Source organism: Euprymna scolopes, chromosome 1 (genome assembly GCF_053919585.1).
Source record: "Euprymna scolopes isolate OS-2025 chromosome 1, ASM5391958v1, whole genome shotgun sequence".
Taxonomy (NCBI): domain Eukaryota; kingdom Metazoa; phylum Mollusca; class Cephalopoda; order Sepiida; family Sepiolidae; genus Euprymna; species Euprymna scolopes.
This window is the reverse complement of record NC_136482.1, coordinates 178,089,317-178,109,696: the sequence shown is the minus strand read 5'-3', so window position 1 is coordinate 178,109,696 and position 20,380 is coordinate 178,089,317.

Here is a 20,380-nt window from a genome sequence, read left to right as displayed (position 1 = left end):
GCAAAGTACTGGTGTTCGAGACGTGACGAGAAAAGCACGTGTTCGATATATATGGGTGACATCACAGTAGAGATGAAAAGTCACATGCGACAAATGAATTGTTTAAATATTTTTTCAATGCGTTGTTGGAAATACCAGTCATAAAGGCTTTTGTTAAAAACAGAAAGTGAGTCCAGTTTTTTTGCATTAACATTTTTAGAATAATGTTTATTTCCTCTAATAACACAATATCGTCTGTGTTAGAGGCATTTAACTAGTATTCTAAGCGCTACGTAAAAGCAAGTCAATAGCCAATTAACGTCATTCTTTCTTATTTTGATACTAGCCCGGACATGGCCGATTGTATAATACGCTTAAATACATTTTATTAATGCAGATTTCGTAATTATTATATAATTCTCTATTTCGCACTCCAGCCGCGTTCTTTATCATTTGAGCTAACCCACGAGACAGATAAGAATGTTTTAAAATTAAACCAGTTTAAGCTATGATTAGTTTCACGCATGCGCAAATAATAGAAATATTTCGGCACGTTAATATTAACATTTTTGTATTTCAACTTCTGTACGCGTTATTCATCTAGCCAAAGGTTTTACACGTTATCAACCATCCTTGATGTAATGATTACTATTTCTTGTTATATGTAGTGTCATGTCACCAGTAGTTTAAGAGTTTATCGCTTAAATATTCACACACACACACACACACACACACACACACAGACACACATGCATCCACTGTGTTATTTATATAGATGCAAATGAATGTAAAAATTTCTTGTTTCGAAAGATCGAAATGTTAATGATCATAACCCATTTCAAAACATATTACTAAATTAGAAAATGTCGTGTAATGTATGCACAGATAATGCTCAGAACGTGCAATCAAGCAGGAAAAAATAAGATACGTCCAACGAGTGACGTCACCAGATTTGTCCGCTCTGGGTCTCGTTTAATCGATGGGACTGGGCTGTTTCTTCAGCGAGTGTCCTGGTTCATGAGAGGATCCGTTCGGACAGATTGCGTTGCTTTGGATTGAGTGTCCAATCCGTTGAGCCCTGGTCTTCCAAATCGACGTCACTGGCAAGTAGAGGTTATTTCAAACCCAAAATAAATACAAGAATAACAAGTTGATAACTGGGATTATTGTATAAAAAATAACAGGATAATTATTTACTGAAAGTTATTAAACAATGATCATTCATAAGTTTTTAAATCAATATGCAAATGTTTGGGAACTAATAACTTCTATAAGTAAAGTCAGGGCATTCAACCCTAAATCTGGAGACTTGTCTCTTAACAGTTTGGATTCAGTGGCAAGGGTTTTCTTTTCTCTGAATGCCGTGGGTCCTCCTGGCAGTTAGGCAGAGTGTGTCCTTGAGGATATTTTTTGCCTTTCATTGTATTGAGAATCATATGAATAAATCTCGCCTCCTGATCGACAGAATTTCATTTCACTCCTTAGTAAACCAATCTCAGGCAATTTTTTTTTAATTATCAAGCTCTGAAAATAAATTTATTTTCTTCCTCTTTCATCAAATCTGCATCTTTGACTGCCACTTTTAACAGGAGGGTCCCATTGTCTTCCCCCTCCATTAGGTCTCTACCTTTCACCATCATTCACGTGAGAGGGTCCCTCCTCCTCTTGCTTCATTTGCATAATCAAGAGTTTCCACAAATGCCATTTCGTATAAGTAAAAAAATTAAATAAATTGATTATCTTGTTTTTCCTATCCAAAGAAACTCATAACATCTGAGATATTTTTCTAGTGTCCTGCAAACACATTTGCTCATCCTAAGGAATTTTGTCAACTGTTTTTCTTAACAAGGTTAGCATTGAGATGAGATTCGTTAAGTTGCCAAAAGGTAACATTTCTGACATTTTTTGGAGATGTTTTTATAATCCAAGATGCCAACTTTTTCGGCTAGCGTGGTTTTATTGGCTGTTGAGTGTCATCCCAATTACGATGGAAGAAAACAGATTTCTGATTTATCAGTTCATCATATCCACAAATCATTGTGTGTGCATTAAAGATATGGCAAAAACACTAGAGGATGACCTCCAATCTGTCGTGGAAGGGGGACATAAATGGATGGTCACATTCAATGCTGCCAAGACTAAACTGGTTTCCTTCAATAATTACAAGAAACCTTCTCTGCCACCAATAGCAATGGCCAGAGACTCCCTGTCTGAGATTACATCTTTCAAACTGCTTGGCCTAACGTTCACAGGAAACATGAGTTGGAACAATTATATTGAAAACATTGCCAGGGCCGCTGCGAAAAAGGTAGGCTCTCTCTACCGTGCTAGAAAACTACTGACACCTGAAAGTATCCTGTAGCTCTATAAGGCCACCATTCGCCCATGTTGTCACATTTGGGCTGGTGCATCTGTTACTAGTCTCTCGCTCCTAGACAAGGTTAAAAAAAGAGTCGCCAATCTGATAGGCCCTGAACTGGCATCTAAGCTTCAGCATCTCTCCCATCGACGAAACGTTGCATCCCTCTGCCTGTTCTACAAGTATTTTAATGGTGAATGCTCTGGCGAACTGCAGACACTTGTGCCCCCACGACGTAGACACCCTCGACAAACCCGACAGGCAGCTAAATCCCACCTCCACACAGTAGAGATCCCTAGATGTAAAAGATCTTTCTACTCCAGTAGTTTCTTCCCCAGAACCGCTAGACTCTGGAATTCCATTCCAGGTTCCTGCTTCCCTAACTGTACTGACATGCAGAAGTTCAAGTGCAACGTGAACCGACATCTTGCTGCCCAAATCCCAACATAGTGCCCCAGTAGTTGCTGCCCCTGATAGTAGCCCCCTACACCAAAGTTGCAATGCGCCTTGTTTGGGGTGAAAATGTAATAAAAAAAAAATTAAATCACTACCATAACAACCTTTTTTAACAATGTTCTTTATTTCCTCCTCCTCCTCCTCCTCCTCCTCCTCCTCCATCATCATCATCATCATCATCATTGTGGCATCCAGCGACACTTTCATATACGAACATAAAAGTCACAGCATACACTTGTGAAATAACTAACGGATTTAAAGGTCGGGTGATCACACAAGTGGTTACAAAGAAAACATGTGAACCGCTCTCTTTCCCCTCCGACCACCAGGCAAATCGGATGTCGAAATTCGCTTCCATGTCGATAACATTTCTTACTTGAAGACAAACAACGAAAATAGACTTAATAAAGTAACACAACAGATATAAAAGTTTATTTTCGTGTCGCCAAGTTGGAGCGATTCTTTCAAATTATTGCACAGTGAGTGAGTATTGAACGCCGCCTTTAAATTGCAGCTACATAACACAAGAGTACTATCGATCGACTGCCCACAACGATTTGATTTCTGAAGAAAAATATAAAGAAAAAAACAGTCTGAGTCGAAGGGCAGACGTGATCGAATCGGATGACTATCTCGAGTGAAGATTACAATCTAAAAAATAAAAAATAAATAAAATATGAAACGCTGGATAGAAACATAAGGTATCCATATTTATAGAAAAACTAGCAAAGATGCCGATATTGCTGAGAATTAAATTAGTTCTTATTTCATATATAAAGTGAAGTGAGATTTTCCCGAGTATCGCTGACCGATATAGCTTTCTTGACAAAAGTTAGACTTTTTAAATATATTCGGTCATTAAGTTTTTTAATCACAAGTTCAAAACAAGGCAGTTTTTTGTTTGTTTGTTTGTTTGTTTGTTTGTTTGTTTTATTTTGCTGAATTATAACTTTTATAAAGTACTAGCCTTGGTGCCTGGCGTTGCTCGGGTGTTTGGAGGTGTGTGCTGAGCAAAAAGAAAAAAGTGGTAGTAGGCAGGCAGGCTCGAACCCGTACCGCGAAGGAGGAAAAGAACGTGAAAAAAATGACGTTTTTGCTGTTGCGCCCATCGCCAAACCGGAAGTGATGAATATTTAAATTAAGGCTTATCAATCGAAAAGAAGAAATGACTTCCGAAAATATCGGCGAAAAAAGCGACCCCTCCCTGTAAAAAAGTAGGCAGTTGAGAATGAAGGAATTCATTTTTTAGCCAATTTTTCGATATGTATCGTCCGAAGGGTCGAGCTTCAAAACAATATCGATCTCGGGAAAATCCGTCGCCTCTATCAAAGGTTTTTGCGAGACGTGCATTCATACATACATACATACATTTAAACAGACAGGTAAGATTTATATAATAGATCATTGCCACTTTTAGGCTGGGGAATTTGCTTCTAGTCTCTCCCTCTTAGACAGGGTTCAAAAGAGAGTCGCCAACCTAATAAGTCCCGATATTTGAAGCTAGGCTTCAACCGCTGTCTCATCAACGAATTGCTGCATCCCTCTCCATGTTTTACAAGTATTTTAATGGTAGTTTCTACGACAAAATAAAAACCATTGTACTTCCCATCTCTCACCGACGTAAATACCCCGACAAATCCCACAAAATCCCACCCCTGCATATTAGAAATCCCTAGATGTAAGAAAGCCTTCTACTCTTAATAGTTTCTTTAGGGCTGCTAGACTTTGGAATTCCCTCCCGCGTTCCTGTTCCCTGACTGTACTGACATGCAGAAGTTCAAGGGTAATGTAAACAGACATCTTGCTGCTCAACTCCCTAAATAGTACGCCTGCAAATTATGTCCCAGATAGTAGCCCGCTACATCAAAGTGGCATTGTGCTTTGTTTGGAGTGAAAATGCAAAAAAAAAAAGTGCAATTGAGAATTTTTTTGTTTAAAATTACATTTATAGTTATGTTGAAACTTGAAATTTATTCTGTTATTTTTATCCGGGGTATTATCGATATATGCGCGCACACACACACACACACACACACAAACACACATATATACATATATATATACATATATATATATATATATATATATATATATATATATATATATATATATATATATATATATACCGTATTATGGGGTAATTGCGCCAACTAGCTAAAAGTGGTCCATTCATATAAAAGTACTTTTTTTTTAGTTGGCGCAATTACCCCCGAATTTGGCGCAATTACCCCAAAGTACGTATATATCTGTGTGTGTGTGTGTGTGTGTGTGTGTGTGTGTGTGTGTGTGTGTGTGTGCACGCGCGTTTACAGAACTGAAGAAAAAATACAAGTATATTTGTTTTATTCATAATTATGCCAAAAACTGTTTTATTTGCATTCCTAATAACATTAGTTTTATTCAATTTTCTTTACAAATCAAATCAATTACATTCTATTATTTAAAAAATTTCACGTGGTTCCTCCTATAAGTACATGATGTTTTTCTAGAAAAAAATTCTAACGAGAAAAAATATCGAGGAAATGAGTGCTAATAATGATATCATCTGATTCATACAATATGTTGATGATTGTAAGTTGTCAGAAAAAAACTTTTGTAACAAAAATTTATACTGGTTAGTGGTCAATTCATATACGGCAAGCAAAAGCTCTCTCTCTCTCTCTCTCTCTCTCTCTCTATATATATATATATATATATATATATATATATATATATATATATATATATGCGTTTTCTTTTTTATTACCGTATCTTTCTGTTAAGATACATTAGTGTAGTATCTGTTCTTCAGATGCTGCACTTCATTTTCTTGTTCTCTTTCGGTGGAGGAGAAATCCTTCACGACTGAGACAATTTTTATTTTTGTACCTTTTCTCCACGTTAAAAAACGACCCTGGTGTCTAACTCTGTCCCGTGGGGAGGCATAGTAAATAGATACATTATTGTTTCAGCTACCCGGCCGGGTAGCTGAAACAATAATGTAACTTAACAGAAAGATACGGTAATAAAAAATAAAACGCATATTTGCTCTACAACAGTATTGAGCACTCTCTTCAGTTTTTATTAATTACCATTTCCACTATATATATATATATATATATATATATATATATATATATATATATATATATATATATATATATATATATATATATAAAGATATATACAGAGTGTCCCAAAATAAGCGGACGGTTAAAAAAAATTCATAACTTTCTTAATTTTTTATATTTTTCTTTTATTTTTTTCAGTTGATCTAGAGTAATCTTTCCAAGTTCATCATGAGTCCTTACACTACCGAGCAGCGGATATTTATCGTAGAGTCGTATTTTCGCTTGAATGAGTCAATATCAGAAACTCAAAGAGAATTTCGACGAAACTTCAACACAAGAAATTCCCCTACTCCTAATGCAATAAAAGCTATGGTGGCTCGATTTCATGAGCAAGGGTCTGTATGTGATCTCCATAAATCTGGTAGACCCCGTACGGTAAGAAGTGATGAGAATCGTCAGAGATTAGCAGAGAGTGTGGCTGAGGATCCATCCACATCGGTAAGAAGGAGATCAAGTCAAATGGGGGTCTCTCAATCAATGTGGTTCCAGCAGGACGGTGCAACGGCGCATACGGCACAAGAAACATTAAATCTGCCCCAGGACATATTCGCCAACTAAATACTTTCTCGTAGCTGTGAGATAAATTGGCCACCCCGTTTGCCAGATCTCACATGTGCAGATTTCTTCCTTTGGGGTTACCTCAAAGAGCGGGTATAAGCAAACAAACCAGTCACAATAAATGCCCTTAAAAACAATATAGAGGAGGAAATTAGGGTCATAAGCTCTGAAACATTGTGATGTGCTGGACAATGCCCTGCAGAGAGCACAAGAGTGTGAAAATGAAAATGGTGGACATTTGAGTAACATCATTTTTCATAACTAAAATTAGAACTTGTAAAAAACATACCCTGGATTAAGTTGTGTAAATAAAATTAGAATAAGTAGACTATGATATCTTACTATATCTCAAAGAATCATAGAGCGGCTCATCTACCTACATATGAAAATTGGTAAGCATAACATAAATATTGAGGAAGTTAATCAAATTTAAAATCCTTTTGGGATACCCTGTATATATATATTAGTGTTGGGACGATTGTTTAGAATTTAAAATCGGAACTTTCAGGAGTATCGGAATCGGAAAATGTGTGCCTATTTTCCGATGGCAAAAAATGAATCTTTTAATTTTTTTTTTATTATTGGTCTTTGTTTAAAACTTAATTTTCGACGGTTCATATTAATAATGAAATTATGAATATTTATTGATTTTGAAATATCAGTACAACTAACATCATTAGCTCACACCCATTAGTATATTTTTTACATTTACGAAAATGTAAAAATGCACATATCACATGACTTCTGTGGTAATCACACCCACACGCACACATACACACACAAAAAAAAACAACTCTATATTTAGAAATTTAAAAAGAATAGAAATCGGTAATTGTGTTGGAATCAGGAAAAATATTGGACTCGTCTCATCAATAATTCATATATATATATATATATATATATATATATATATATATATATATATATTATAATATAAAGCTGAATTCTGTGTGTGTGTGTGTGTGTGTGTGTGTGTGTGTGTGTGTGTGTGTGTGTGTGTGTGTGGTCACGAATAGGCTCCTATATGGTTTACTATTTTAAAATATTGCATATAATGATAGATGTATTGAGACACAGGAATGGGTATATTTGATCTGGCAGAACATTGGTTCATTAAAATTGTGGGGTCTGCGTCCGCGCCTGGTCCACAAAGTATGGAAATAAAAAATTTAAAAATTAAAAAAAAAAACGAAAAACGTTTACAAGTGTTTTTGATATAGATGTACATAAGAATACTTTGATAAGTATGTTTTAACTTAAATAGGGATTGTATAATAAAATTGTGGGGTCTGCGTTCGCGCCTGGCCTCCATAGAATGGAAATAGGCACAAACTATGTTACAAAGTTTAACAAGGTTTTTTAATATAGATCCACAGAATATTGTGATAAGTGTTTCAGTGTAAACAGGTATGGTATAATAAATTATGGGGTTTATCTATTTTATTTTTACTTTCATCATATTTTGCTTTAGTTTTGATACCCCCAAATTCGAAGCTATCTCTTTACAACCCTTCCTTTTCATAACCTATCATACTTTCATAAATCAGAGTCCATTTTCTGTAGGCTGTTTTTGAACCCAGTCAACGACGGGTACTTTTGCTTGTATATATATATATATATATATATATATATATATATATATATATATATATATATATATATATAATTAAACAATAACTCTTTTATGCCTGCAAACTAGTGTTTCATGCTTACGCAATCATCGGTGTAGCATTACAAATCCTGCAGGTCGAGATTCGAGCCCGGTCACGAAGCCACCTTTGGCTCCAGGCCACCAAACAATTATATTATATAAAAATCACTTTGTGTGTGTGAGTTCTTTCCTTATATATTCCGAAACGGTTGAGCCTATCTTTTGAAAATTTCACGCAACGCTAATTTATATGTCTGGTAGTATTCTTAGATAGACTTTGTACAAAAATTCATCCGATAAGTATCCAAAATAAAAAAATACGATCTTAAAAGTAGCTTTTCTCTCTCATAGATAAACAAAAAAGAATAATTTTACAGGGAATATTTTACGTTACACCAGCCAAGGATATAATAAAATTTCAGCAAATCATTTCATTTTTAAAAAGGATGTGTTATAGTCTGGAGATATAGCTTAGTGGTAGAACATTCGACTACAGATCAAATGATCTCTTGTTCAAGCCCAGGTGTACCGTACCATTTTATTTCAATTTTTTTCTTATTAATAAATTTAATTTACGATAAAAAAAAATGTAATATTTAAAAACGCTACAAATCATTTCTTCGTTCGCATATTTTAAAACTAATCATTAATCAGACGTGACTTTTCTAGGGCATTCATCGTCAAGCCCAAATGTCAGCTGACGTGAAACAAACACAGACGGAATTTGATGAACGACATTATCATTATTATTTTTTATTTTATTTATTTATTCATTTTTATTTTATTTATTTTTATTTTATCTATTTATTTATTTATTTATTTATTTGCGAATTAGTCTACCGGGCAAATTTTCCTCGTAATATATAATAATCAATAGAGGATTGATTCTATAATACTTACGCAATCTGTATAAATTAAAATCTCATGTTTAAGCGTATTGTACGGTCGGGCAACGCCGGGCTGCCAGCTAGTTTTTTACGCTAGCGTAGGTTAGACCGATTATTTTTATTATTAATATAGATAGCTATGATAGGACGGAGTCAAAACGTTTTTGTTTTTTGTTTTTCTAATAAATACCAAATACGATATCGTATGGGTGCTAGTACATGCGCTATTTACGTTAAAACGATAAGAAAATTCGGTTGGTTTATTTGTTCATTACTTATTTCGGGTTCATTATAAACAATCTCCGATTCGGTTTCGATCTTCACGAAATATGAAAAGAAAAACAATAAATCTAACAGTGTTTCGGTTAAATCCAAATAAGCAGTTCCCAAAGTTAAGACGCCGGACATGGATTTGGTTTAGCTTAATATGGAACAGAAGTCACTTAGCATGAAACGAAATACGAAACCATATAGAAATACTCCTTGTTTCATCATGAAACAATAAAAATAATATTTTTTTTTATATTTAAAATATATTCATATGGAAATATGTTATTTCGAAAAAGTAATTAAGTTTATATTTCTATAAATATTTTGTTAAATATTTTAAATATATTCAAACGAAAACAATTTAGAAATATATTTTTTCATTTCTATAAATAAAGTTGTCTTTAATATATTTTCTTTTTAATTCTTAGATTTTATCACATAATTGTGTCATAAATAATGTATCATAAAACCCTCATTCTTTTTTTTTTCATGATAAAATAAGAAATGCTAAAGCTAAAATATTTTTTTAATAAATTATTTCCATATGCTTTCGTATTTCGTTTCATGTTTAGTGACTCCCGTTCCGTTCCATATTTTAGCAAAACCGCTTACGGTGTCTTAATTTTAGTAATTGGATTTTTAGATTTAATCAGTGTCTCTAATAATCATATTAAGTATAATACAAATTTGAATAACGAGACTTCTATATTTTTAAGTAAACGTGTTTCTAAAAACCGTACTAGACTACTTTATTCATGCAATACGTCTGCAGTGTGACCAGATTTGAACAAGCGTATACGTTTTTTTCGCGTATCATCCTATAAAATCAGTATTTTATTCTGAATAGCAAGTTCTTGTGTATTGTATCACCATGTTCTTCAGAATAAATTACAATACTATTTCATTACACTCAAAAAATACTTTGTCCAACTATAAATATTGTTCTACTTAACTAACTTCTTTGATTGGGCCGTTTGCCTTTGAAATGTTCTTCCTGTTCCATATTTTCTTAACAGTACCAACCTGCAGAAATTTAAATGTAATGCAAACAAACATCTTGCTGATCAACTCCACACCCAGATTGCTCCCTTTAAATCGAACTCTTTCGACAGTAGCTTCTTGCGCTGCAGTCGGAGTATGCCTTGTTTATGCTAGTTGAGTTTGGGCTAAACAAATATGAAGTCAATCGATACAATTCATAACAAATTCTGTTTATCAAATTTTTTAAAAAATCAAATTAATTCAAATCCGATAACAATACACATGTGTATGTTTCAGTGACGTTGAAAGAACAGGTGTTACACATTAATCCTAGCGAACTGGGCTTCATTCTATGGTTCCCCCTGTAAAACATTCACAACACTCACCTAGCTACAACCACTGTCAACAATTTCTTTTACACGCTATCTGTGCCAAACATTAAACGAAACTTCACTGAGCAACGCTTCGTTACTAGAACTACCCACGTAATACTACAGGGCTGCTTTCCAGCTGACTATAACGTGGTTGTTTTCAAGTCTAATGTCATTAAGATCTTGTTGAGCCTTCCTCTTAAATAATCAATTTACACTCAATCTCTACTATTACTGGCCACCTAACATTCATTAGCCCTTATCCTTGAGTGGTCTTTGGGACTTGATAAATGGTTACACCCTAAAAATATCTAACTCGAAAGAATATTTTTTATATGTTTGATCCACCACAAATTAAAAGGTTTGCTAATAATAATGACTAATAATTACAAACTTGAACATTGTACACCGTATAACATACGTTTCCAGTAGTGCCACTTCCATTGCAATGAGTGTGGCCCATCAAAAATGTCCATCAAATATGAAAAGTGATCGATTGATCCATTAACTTGTTCCGAAAATGGTAATCGGAAAAACCAACCGATATTAAGTTTGAGACAATGAATTAATGCATAATAAAGAAGATAACAAAAAGCAATATATATATATATATATATATATATATATATATATATATATATATATATATATATATATACATTGCACTACATAATAATCAGATGCAATGAGAAAGCCTTCTGATCAATGGGATATAAAAACAAAATGGCCGCTATTATTATCATTCTTTCTATAGTCAATTGTCTACGCTGCCAAAAACATCAGTTAAACGATTATGAGGATACATACCACAGTCGTCTGTTTATTTACGCCTCCTGTGGATTCAACACAATGTTGCCGCAATGTTGCATCTCTGTGCCCGTTTTACAAGTATTTTAATGGAATGTGCTCTGATGAACTTGTTGCACTTGTGTCCCTCGACAAACCCGCTTAGCAACAAAATCTCACCCCTTCACTGTTGAGGTCTCTAAATGCCAGACAGCTTTCTACTCTAATAGTTTCTTTCCTCGGACAGCTAGACTTTGGAATTACCTTCCTGCTACCTGCTTCCATGACTGTACTGATTTGCAGTATATCACCACTTGGACATAACGGCATACTATTTAGGACCATGTCTAGGAATGATTAACAAGATGTTGGTTTACGTTATATTTATTCCTAGGCATGGTTCGAAATAGTAGCCCCTTACGTCCAAATGGCGATATGCTTTGTTAGGGGTGAACGTGAGTATAAAAAAAAAACACGCCGAGTTAAGGCCGAGCCAGACTCGTTAGATTGGCTTTTGTTTTAATTTAAAAACAAAGTTGATCAATTTTACTTGTCTCTTCGTCAAGTTTTTTTATTCCAAACTGCTTAACAGAATCGCATCAAATTTGGAACGAAGTATCCTTTAGTTCCCGGGTATGTCATATGGGGGTAAAAACACCATCACTATTACTACTACTATTGTTTCTGCCTTGTCCGTGTGCGGCACAAACTCTGAGAGGTTCAGTTAGCTCATAAACTGGAAGTTTAGCGGGAATATCAAATTCTCACGTGGTCGCACGTGTGTTCAGGTTCAGCAAATTTGTTTTTATAGTTTTTTTTTTTGTTTTTGCTTTGTTTTTCTTTTTTTCTTTTTTTTTTCTTTTTTTTTTTTTTCTTTTATGTTTTTGCAGTATCAGCGTTCTCACATATTCTGGAATCATAACCTATTTAGATTCCTTAATCTCGGCGATTTAATAAGAACCTATGTGTTAGCGTTATTATGTCCCTATTTACTATGCCTCCCCACGGGACAGAGTTAGACACCAGGGTCGTTTTTTAACGTGGAGAAAAGGTACAAAAATAAAAATTGTCTCAGTGGTGAAGGATTTCTCCTCCACCGAAAGAGAACAAGAAATAGAAGTGCAGCATCTGAAGAACAGATACTACACTTTGATCTTGTATATAATTTTGTTTCTAATACTAAGAGAAATAAACACGAATACTTTTACTTAAGACTACTTATTTACTATTAAAGTCTTTTGTATGGGGGCGGGGTCAAACTAAGTGTACTTTTAACAAGACTATTATGCTGACAGATGAAAGGACAGGTTTAACATGATATCGTATATGACCGCAGTCAAAGGCCATCACCCCATTGGTTTGTGAAGGGTCACAACGCAAAACTTACAAGGTATAGCATGTTGGAAAATTTTCCCTCTTATATTGTAGCAGAACCTCCAAATTCCATTCTAAAAGAACTATACAAATTTCAACATTTTAAACGTAAGGGTCGCCCTTCATTTTCTGTTGAACTAATCAGATTCTTTTTATTATTGCGCTATACTTCTCCGCAAGCATATAAACTACTGGTTGAGCAATTACCATTTCCTTCATTTTCTTCATTAGAAAAAATACAAAAAGGTGATGTAGAATCTATAACTGCTGCAAAATCTCTCTTGGGAAAAGGTAAACTTTCTCAGGATTGTATCTTGATGTTGGATGAAATGTACCTTCAAAAGCGAACTCAGTTTCATGGTGCGAAGTATGTTGGTGCTGATGAAACTGGCAACATAATATTTATGATTTCAGGGTTGAAGAAGACAGTGCCAACTGTAGTTAAAGTCTGTCTTGAAGTGACTGTTACTAGCCAATTCTAATCAAAGATTTACCTCTATTTTATTTAATAATGCTGTTACTGCAAGTGATGATAAGATCAACTTTTACCAAATATTTTCTAACTGGGTCGAATCTTGGTCAATAATTTATGACTTTTGCCTCACTGCACAGACTAGCAAAGCATTTGTCACAACTTTGAGAGAACAAGCAATGCTCATGAAAGAACTGCTGAATGATGGGTATGAATATATTCTCACTCGTAGATTTCAAAGTGATCCCCTTCAAAAGCGATTTTCACAGTATCGTCAAATGAGCGGAGGGAGATTTTTAGTGGGTCTTCGTGAGATTTATAGCAGTGAAAAGATTTTAATCTGTAGATCTCTTTCAAAAGAAAATATTAACATTTGGCAGGAAAACCTCAATCCATTGTCAAAGAATGAAAATTATAATCTTCTGGATATTTTGTCCAAACATGAGTCAGAAATAAATGAACTAAGTTTATCACATGACAGCAAAGAAGTAGCATATTCAATTGCTGGTTATGTTGCAAAAAAACTTTTGAAGCGCTTTAACTGTGATATGTGTTCTACTTTTATGGTTTGACAATTCCATCCACTCAGATTGCTGAATTTATTTGTTCTTGCTTTGCAATTTTTGATTTTTCTTCTCAATTCATTGAAAAACATGGTCAGTCTACAACTAGGAAGTCTGCAGAAATAATTTTAAAAACTTATTCGCCAAAGTATGTATTTACATGTGAGAAACACATTGAAAAAGTACATAAATTTGCAACAAAAATTAATATGAATATATTCTATAACAACAAGCAAAAACTTTCTTCAAATGAAATTAGAAAAGATTCATTAAAAATATTTAAAAAGCGGCAACGATCAAAATAAAAGTGAAATTTACTGTTGAGCATTTACCTTTGTTTACAATTTTTATTGAATTTCTTGTGCTTTGTAAAGATACTTTAAAATTGATCTTGTAAGAAAGATAGCAGTTAATGATTTGATAATTTTGTAACAGAGTGAAAAACAATTTCCTTCCTTTCCAATCTTTATATTCCTGTGCTTTGTAAATATTTTGATATTCTAAAAATAAAGATATCCTAATAAAATCTTTAAAAAACAAATAACCTGTTGTAATCAAAGCAAAGTTTGTTTTTTTTTCATATTTATAAACAACAAAATTATTGGAAAGGTCAGGGGAGACGACTCAAAATGAATTTGTTTTTGTTTTGTTGTGTATTATAAAGAAATAAAAAGGGAAAATACATCTAATTAATGGAAACATTTTACTTTGGACAGAATAACAGTAAAATATGTAAGTAGAATTCATTTAAGTATTATTTCAAATATTAAAACCTGAAATAATTATTTAATTATCTAAGCATTAACATCTGAAATAATGGTTGAATAGAAAAAAAATTCTGAGTTACCTCACTTTGTCGTAGTTTCAATGACCTCTTAGAAAATTGCCTCTCAATATGACATATACGGCCGTATTATTATAGTAGGCCATAGAGCACCAGATTACTCTCAATTATGTGTAGGAGAGGATTCCTACATACTTCTCTCTCTCTCTCTCTCTCTCTCTCTATATATATATATATATATATATATATATATATATATATATATTGTCATCCACATACAGTACTGTTTCGTTGTATCACAACTCATCAGTGCGGCTAGACATACACCTTTCCCCAGCCGTGGATCGAACCTACGACCGTCGCATTGACAGTCGGCAACTCTCACCATTAGGTTACGAATCAGTGCCGTAAATATTTCTCCTCGAGTGTCGCAACAGTGCTCTAACCATCAGCTTGTTTACAAACAAATTAATAGTGAGCTACGCTTAATAGCTTAAATACGCGTCGGGTGAAAATATATTTACAAAGTGCTGAACTCAAAGAGAGGGGGTTAATTGTCATCAGCATACAGTACTGTTTCGTTGCATATATATATATATATATATATATATATATATATATATATATATATATATATATATATATATATAGTAAATGAATGAATATAAGTCTATATTCCAAAGTTTATAATGTTGACCATCTTATAATTTATTTCTTTAATTCAGTTTGTATTTACAATTCTTGACAGTATCTGTTTTGTAGCGCAAAATCCATCACTTAATTATTATATCAACTAGTGAATCTAAAATTTAAAAAAATGGCGTAATGGAAACATATTATACGGTATTTGTAGCTTCTCTTCCAATTTTCGGATTTGAATCATGTCAAAACGTACTTTATTTACTTTTGACGGATTGATTGTTGACATTTCTTCTGAGGAATTAAGGGAAAAATAGATTCACTAGTTGATATAAAAATTAAGTGATTGATTTTGCGCTACGAAAGAAATACTGTCAAGAATTGTAAATGTCAACTGAATTAAAGGAACGAATTATAAGATTGTCAACATCATGGACTTTGGAATATAGACTTTTGTCATTTGTTCACTATATTACTCTGTAATTACATTGAACTTCTTAAATAAGGATTAGTATATATTATCAGGAAACAATATATATATATATATATATATATATATATATATATATATATATATATATATATATATATACCTTATGCCATAAAAACCAAAAGATGGGATGGATAGAGAGAAAGGGAATGAAATAGAAGATGTTTATTATCTTCAAAGACCTCACTTGTCCTCTCACCGAGTTATGACTCCCACCCAGGTTACATTCTAACTTTACAAACAAAATAGGAAAATGTTTTTTGATTGAAATATCAGTTTTCGACGGTAATTCTTGGCCTGAAGACGTAATCCCCCAACGCAGGTCATTACAGAAACATGTACGCACATGTGTAGCCATTAATGTTTGTATAAATAAATTTAATATACCTGCTCTGTTCACTCATTGAGCACTCTTGGGTAGACACATGTTGTTTCATTGGATGCACTTCTAGGAAACTAAACTCTACTGGCTATATATATATATATATATATATATATATATATATATATATATATATATATATATATATTGTTTCCTGATAATATATACTAATCATATATATATATAAATTTCCTGGTTAAATTTTAAATTCTGAAAAAACAACATATATAGACATATATTCGATTTAAGAATGTATTGCTTGACAAAAGGAATATATAGGAGGAGTTATTTTAATTTCATTAATCCATGGATTTTCAACAATGGTTCATATCATCAGAGGAAATGCAGTTAGCAAAATGTTCAGCTGTGAACATATATGTGTGTGTGTGTGTATGTGTGTGTGTGTGTGTTTATGTGAGCATGGACATGTAACAGAGTTACACACCTTTGCCGTATATTGGTACACTCTAACTATCTATATCTCCCTAGACCATATAAAAATGTTGTTGGCAATGGGGGAATACACCCCTCTCTAAAATATAATCGCTAGATAAACCTGATCATTTGTTGATGTATATATATCTTTAAAGGTAGGTGAACGCTCTCTGTATCTGTATGTCATATGTATCAGTGTGCGCACCTTTATCTCTTTCTAGACATAACACTTATGTAGTTGTATATTTGCTGTTAGGATTGCATGCTTGCACTTGATTATATCGATGTTCGGCCGTGCTTATGAACACAGTTGTACATTCGAGTACGCGCGGATACATAATCACCCGGCTGTATATGTAGTTCCCTTCTCTAATATGCGTATTTGCGTTATGATATGTATATATGTAATTGAGAGCGCATATGCATTGGTATAACGACGCGTATGTATATAAGTCTGTATTTATGTAAGCATGGTATGGATCAGTGTTTGTACGTAAGTGTATACTATCTATATGTATATGTGTATGTCTATATATGTATATGTACGTATGTATGTGTGTCTGTGGGTATATATGAGCTTATATTTGCACTTATGTTTAGGTTTGACAGGTGGATATACAAGTAATCATTATATGAATAGTTAAAATTAACCACGCCTGGACGACCACATACCCAGCCCCATATTTAAATCAAGTCTCCCCTTTATGAAAATATAAAAAATATGTAATTAACCACAGTATATAAAGCACTCACTCAAACATTAATTCCAACTCAATGAACAACAAAACAAACTCATCCATAGATCGCCTCCAAACAGAAATATATATTTTAAATAAAATTTAAACAAACATTTAAAATAGATCAAACCACGACAACAAACGTATTTAACTGACTTATCTCAACAACCAAGTCACCTTTAAAATATACACTCAAAATTAAAAGAACCCACCCTAAAACTCACTTAATTAAGTAACCCTCCAAACATTCCATATTTACACACCATAACTCGTCTCTATCTCCACCTCATCAGCTCACCCATTCCCACAGCACGCCCACCCCCTATCGCGCTCACCACCCATTGAAAATCACAAGAATATCCATTTCCCACTTGAACTTAAAATCAAGAGGTCAACCCTTTTAAAGAATACTAAAACACATCCCCCCGCCGAAAAAAATCCATTAAGAACCTGTATGCTCGTCCAACTTTAACCCTCCCCCTCTCTCTTTACCCTCTCTACTTCACCCCACTCTCCTCTTTTCCTCATCTAAAAGGCTTCACTCACCCACTATAAGCAAGAAAACGAACTATCTTTCTACAGAGACTCACATCTCAAGCAAGCCGTTCCAATGCACCGTTCCGAATATCATCTCCAGGATTATTTTGCTGTCTTTGCTATTTTGATAACTACACTATTGATTCCGAGGTCCATTGCACACTTAACTCAATACTCAATTTCTATTACTCACCGGGATAATTACAATGGAATGGTATATCCACCTAATTTCGGATATACTTTGTCAACACCGAGAAAGCATTTGGACTACAGCAACCAATACACAATCAACGCAACAACGAATAAGGCTGCCCGGTATACTTTTCGAAATATCAATAAGGAGCAGTACGCTTTCGCTATATGGGAATATCACTTTCTCCCATGGGCCTATTTTCTGCCAACCTCGATTTATGACCCCGAACGACATTGGACTCCTTTCGATAATGGATTACCCAGGTTGTATCAACTTCTTTTCGTATAATTATCCACAACCACTCAAAAAACTATTTTCAATAATTGTGCTGAAAAGCAAAATAGCGTCCATTCACAGCTGAACATTTTGCTAACTGCATTTCATTTCCTCTGATGATATGAGCCATTGTTGAAAATCCATGGATTAAGGAAATTAAAATAACCCCTTCTATATATTCTTTTTGTCAAGCAATAAATTCTTAAATCGAATATATGTCTCTATATGTTGTTTTTTTCACAATTTAAAATTAAACCACGAAACTTATATATTGCTTTATTCTTAAATATTGAGCTTTTCCTTTTTGGCTAGGATCTCCTTGAAAGTATTACTTCAAGTAATATCTATCAGGATTTTTCATCTGAATTCTATCAGTGTCTTATCTCGCTTATATATATATATATATATATATATATATATATATATATATATATATATATATATATATATATATATATATATATATATATATATGGCAAAATCGGGTTCACACATTGGTTCTCGTCAAGTCACCGAAGTTAAGCAACGTTGAGCCTGGTTAGTACCAGATTAGTGATCATTTGGGAATTCTGGACGTTGTATGTGCTCTCCGCTTATCTTTGCAGTTGTTTTCAGTCGTTTTGTACATACACTTCACTTGCCACTTGTATTTAATGATATCAACTCAGGAGATGTGTTGTTGGAGATTGTGCACCTCTTTCCACAAAAATTTCACGCGCAGGCACCCCTTTGTTGGTATCCATAGTCTGTCAAAGACTGAAGCAGCATATATATATATATATATATATATATATATATATATATATATATATATATAAACAGGTCCGTGTGCTAAAACGTTTTCATCCAACATCTAAAACGTTTTCATCTACGAAATAATGCATTATGTAGAAATTATATACAAAAGAATTAAGCGTAATCATTAAATGAAACCACTTATCTAATACGAAACCATAAAAAATGAATAATTGATTAATGAACACACGTTTTTCAAAGGTTTATGCAAATTGGTTAACCTTCATGAAATCGCCGGCATATCTATGACTGTGTATATTAAGAAGTTCGTTTTAATAATTTTTAAATAGAAAAAGTAGGTTTTTAATATCAATGTTAGAGCGAGAAAAAACTCAATTTCATCAGTGTATATATATAATGTTCAACAGACATATTCTTTCCAGAAAGAATATTAACTGCATTCATATCTTTTAAAAACATATTAACGATTGATTGAGATTGTCGGACTGACTTCCTCATCTTGGTTGTTATAGTCACAATGTTTCGGCCGTTTTGCCCTCCGGCCTTCATCAGGTGTTTTGTATCGTACCGGAGAACCGTTTCTAAGGAGTCTCGAACCCAACCCATAGTGACATATGGCCGAGTGGTCCTAGACGTTGTATCAAAGTTTACAGTTACCCAAAGGTGCTGAGTTCAATCCTGAACGAAGGCGGTGAAAAGTAACATTCAAAACAGAGAATCAGCAACTATGTCCCAGAGCCTAACTGGAGTCCGAACACGGTACCCCCGTAATAATAATAAAGGGTTGGGTTCGCGACTCCTAACAAACGGTTCCCCAGTTCGATACAAAACACCTGATGAAGGCTGGAGGGCAAAACGGCCGAAACGTTGTGACTATAACAACCAAGATGAGGAAGTCAGTCCGACAATCTCAATCAATGAAAACACCTCATCTCAAAAATACAGACAATTACATATTAACGACTATATGACGTTATTAACAATCTCCTTAAAAAGCTCCCCTCCTTTCTTGAATTTCCAACGTCTTTTTCTGTTTCTGAAATAGAACAGCGTCACACTTTGCACATGAAACATTTTCAAATATTTTTACTAGTGTTTTTGTTTTCTTAACCTCATTCATCCAGAGGAAGTTGCGAAATAAAGACGAAACGTTGATGAACACATAACCCGGTTTGTTCCTATTTATTTTTATTTCTCTGTTTTGTCGGAATACTATTTCCATTGTTCTTATAATATATATATATATATATATATATATATATATATATATATATATATATATATATATATATATATAGATATATAGATATATATATATTATTATTATTATTATT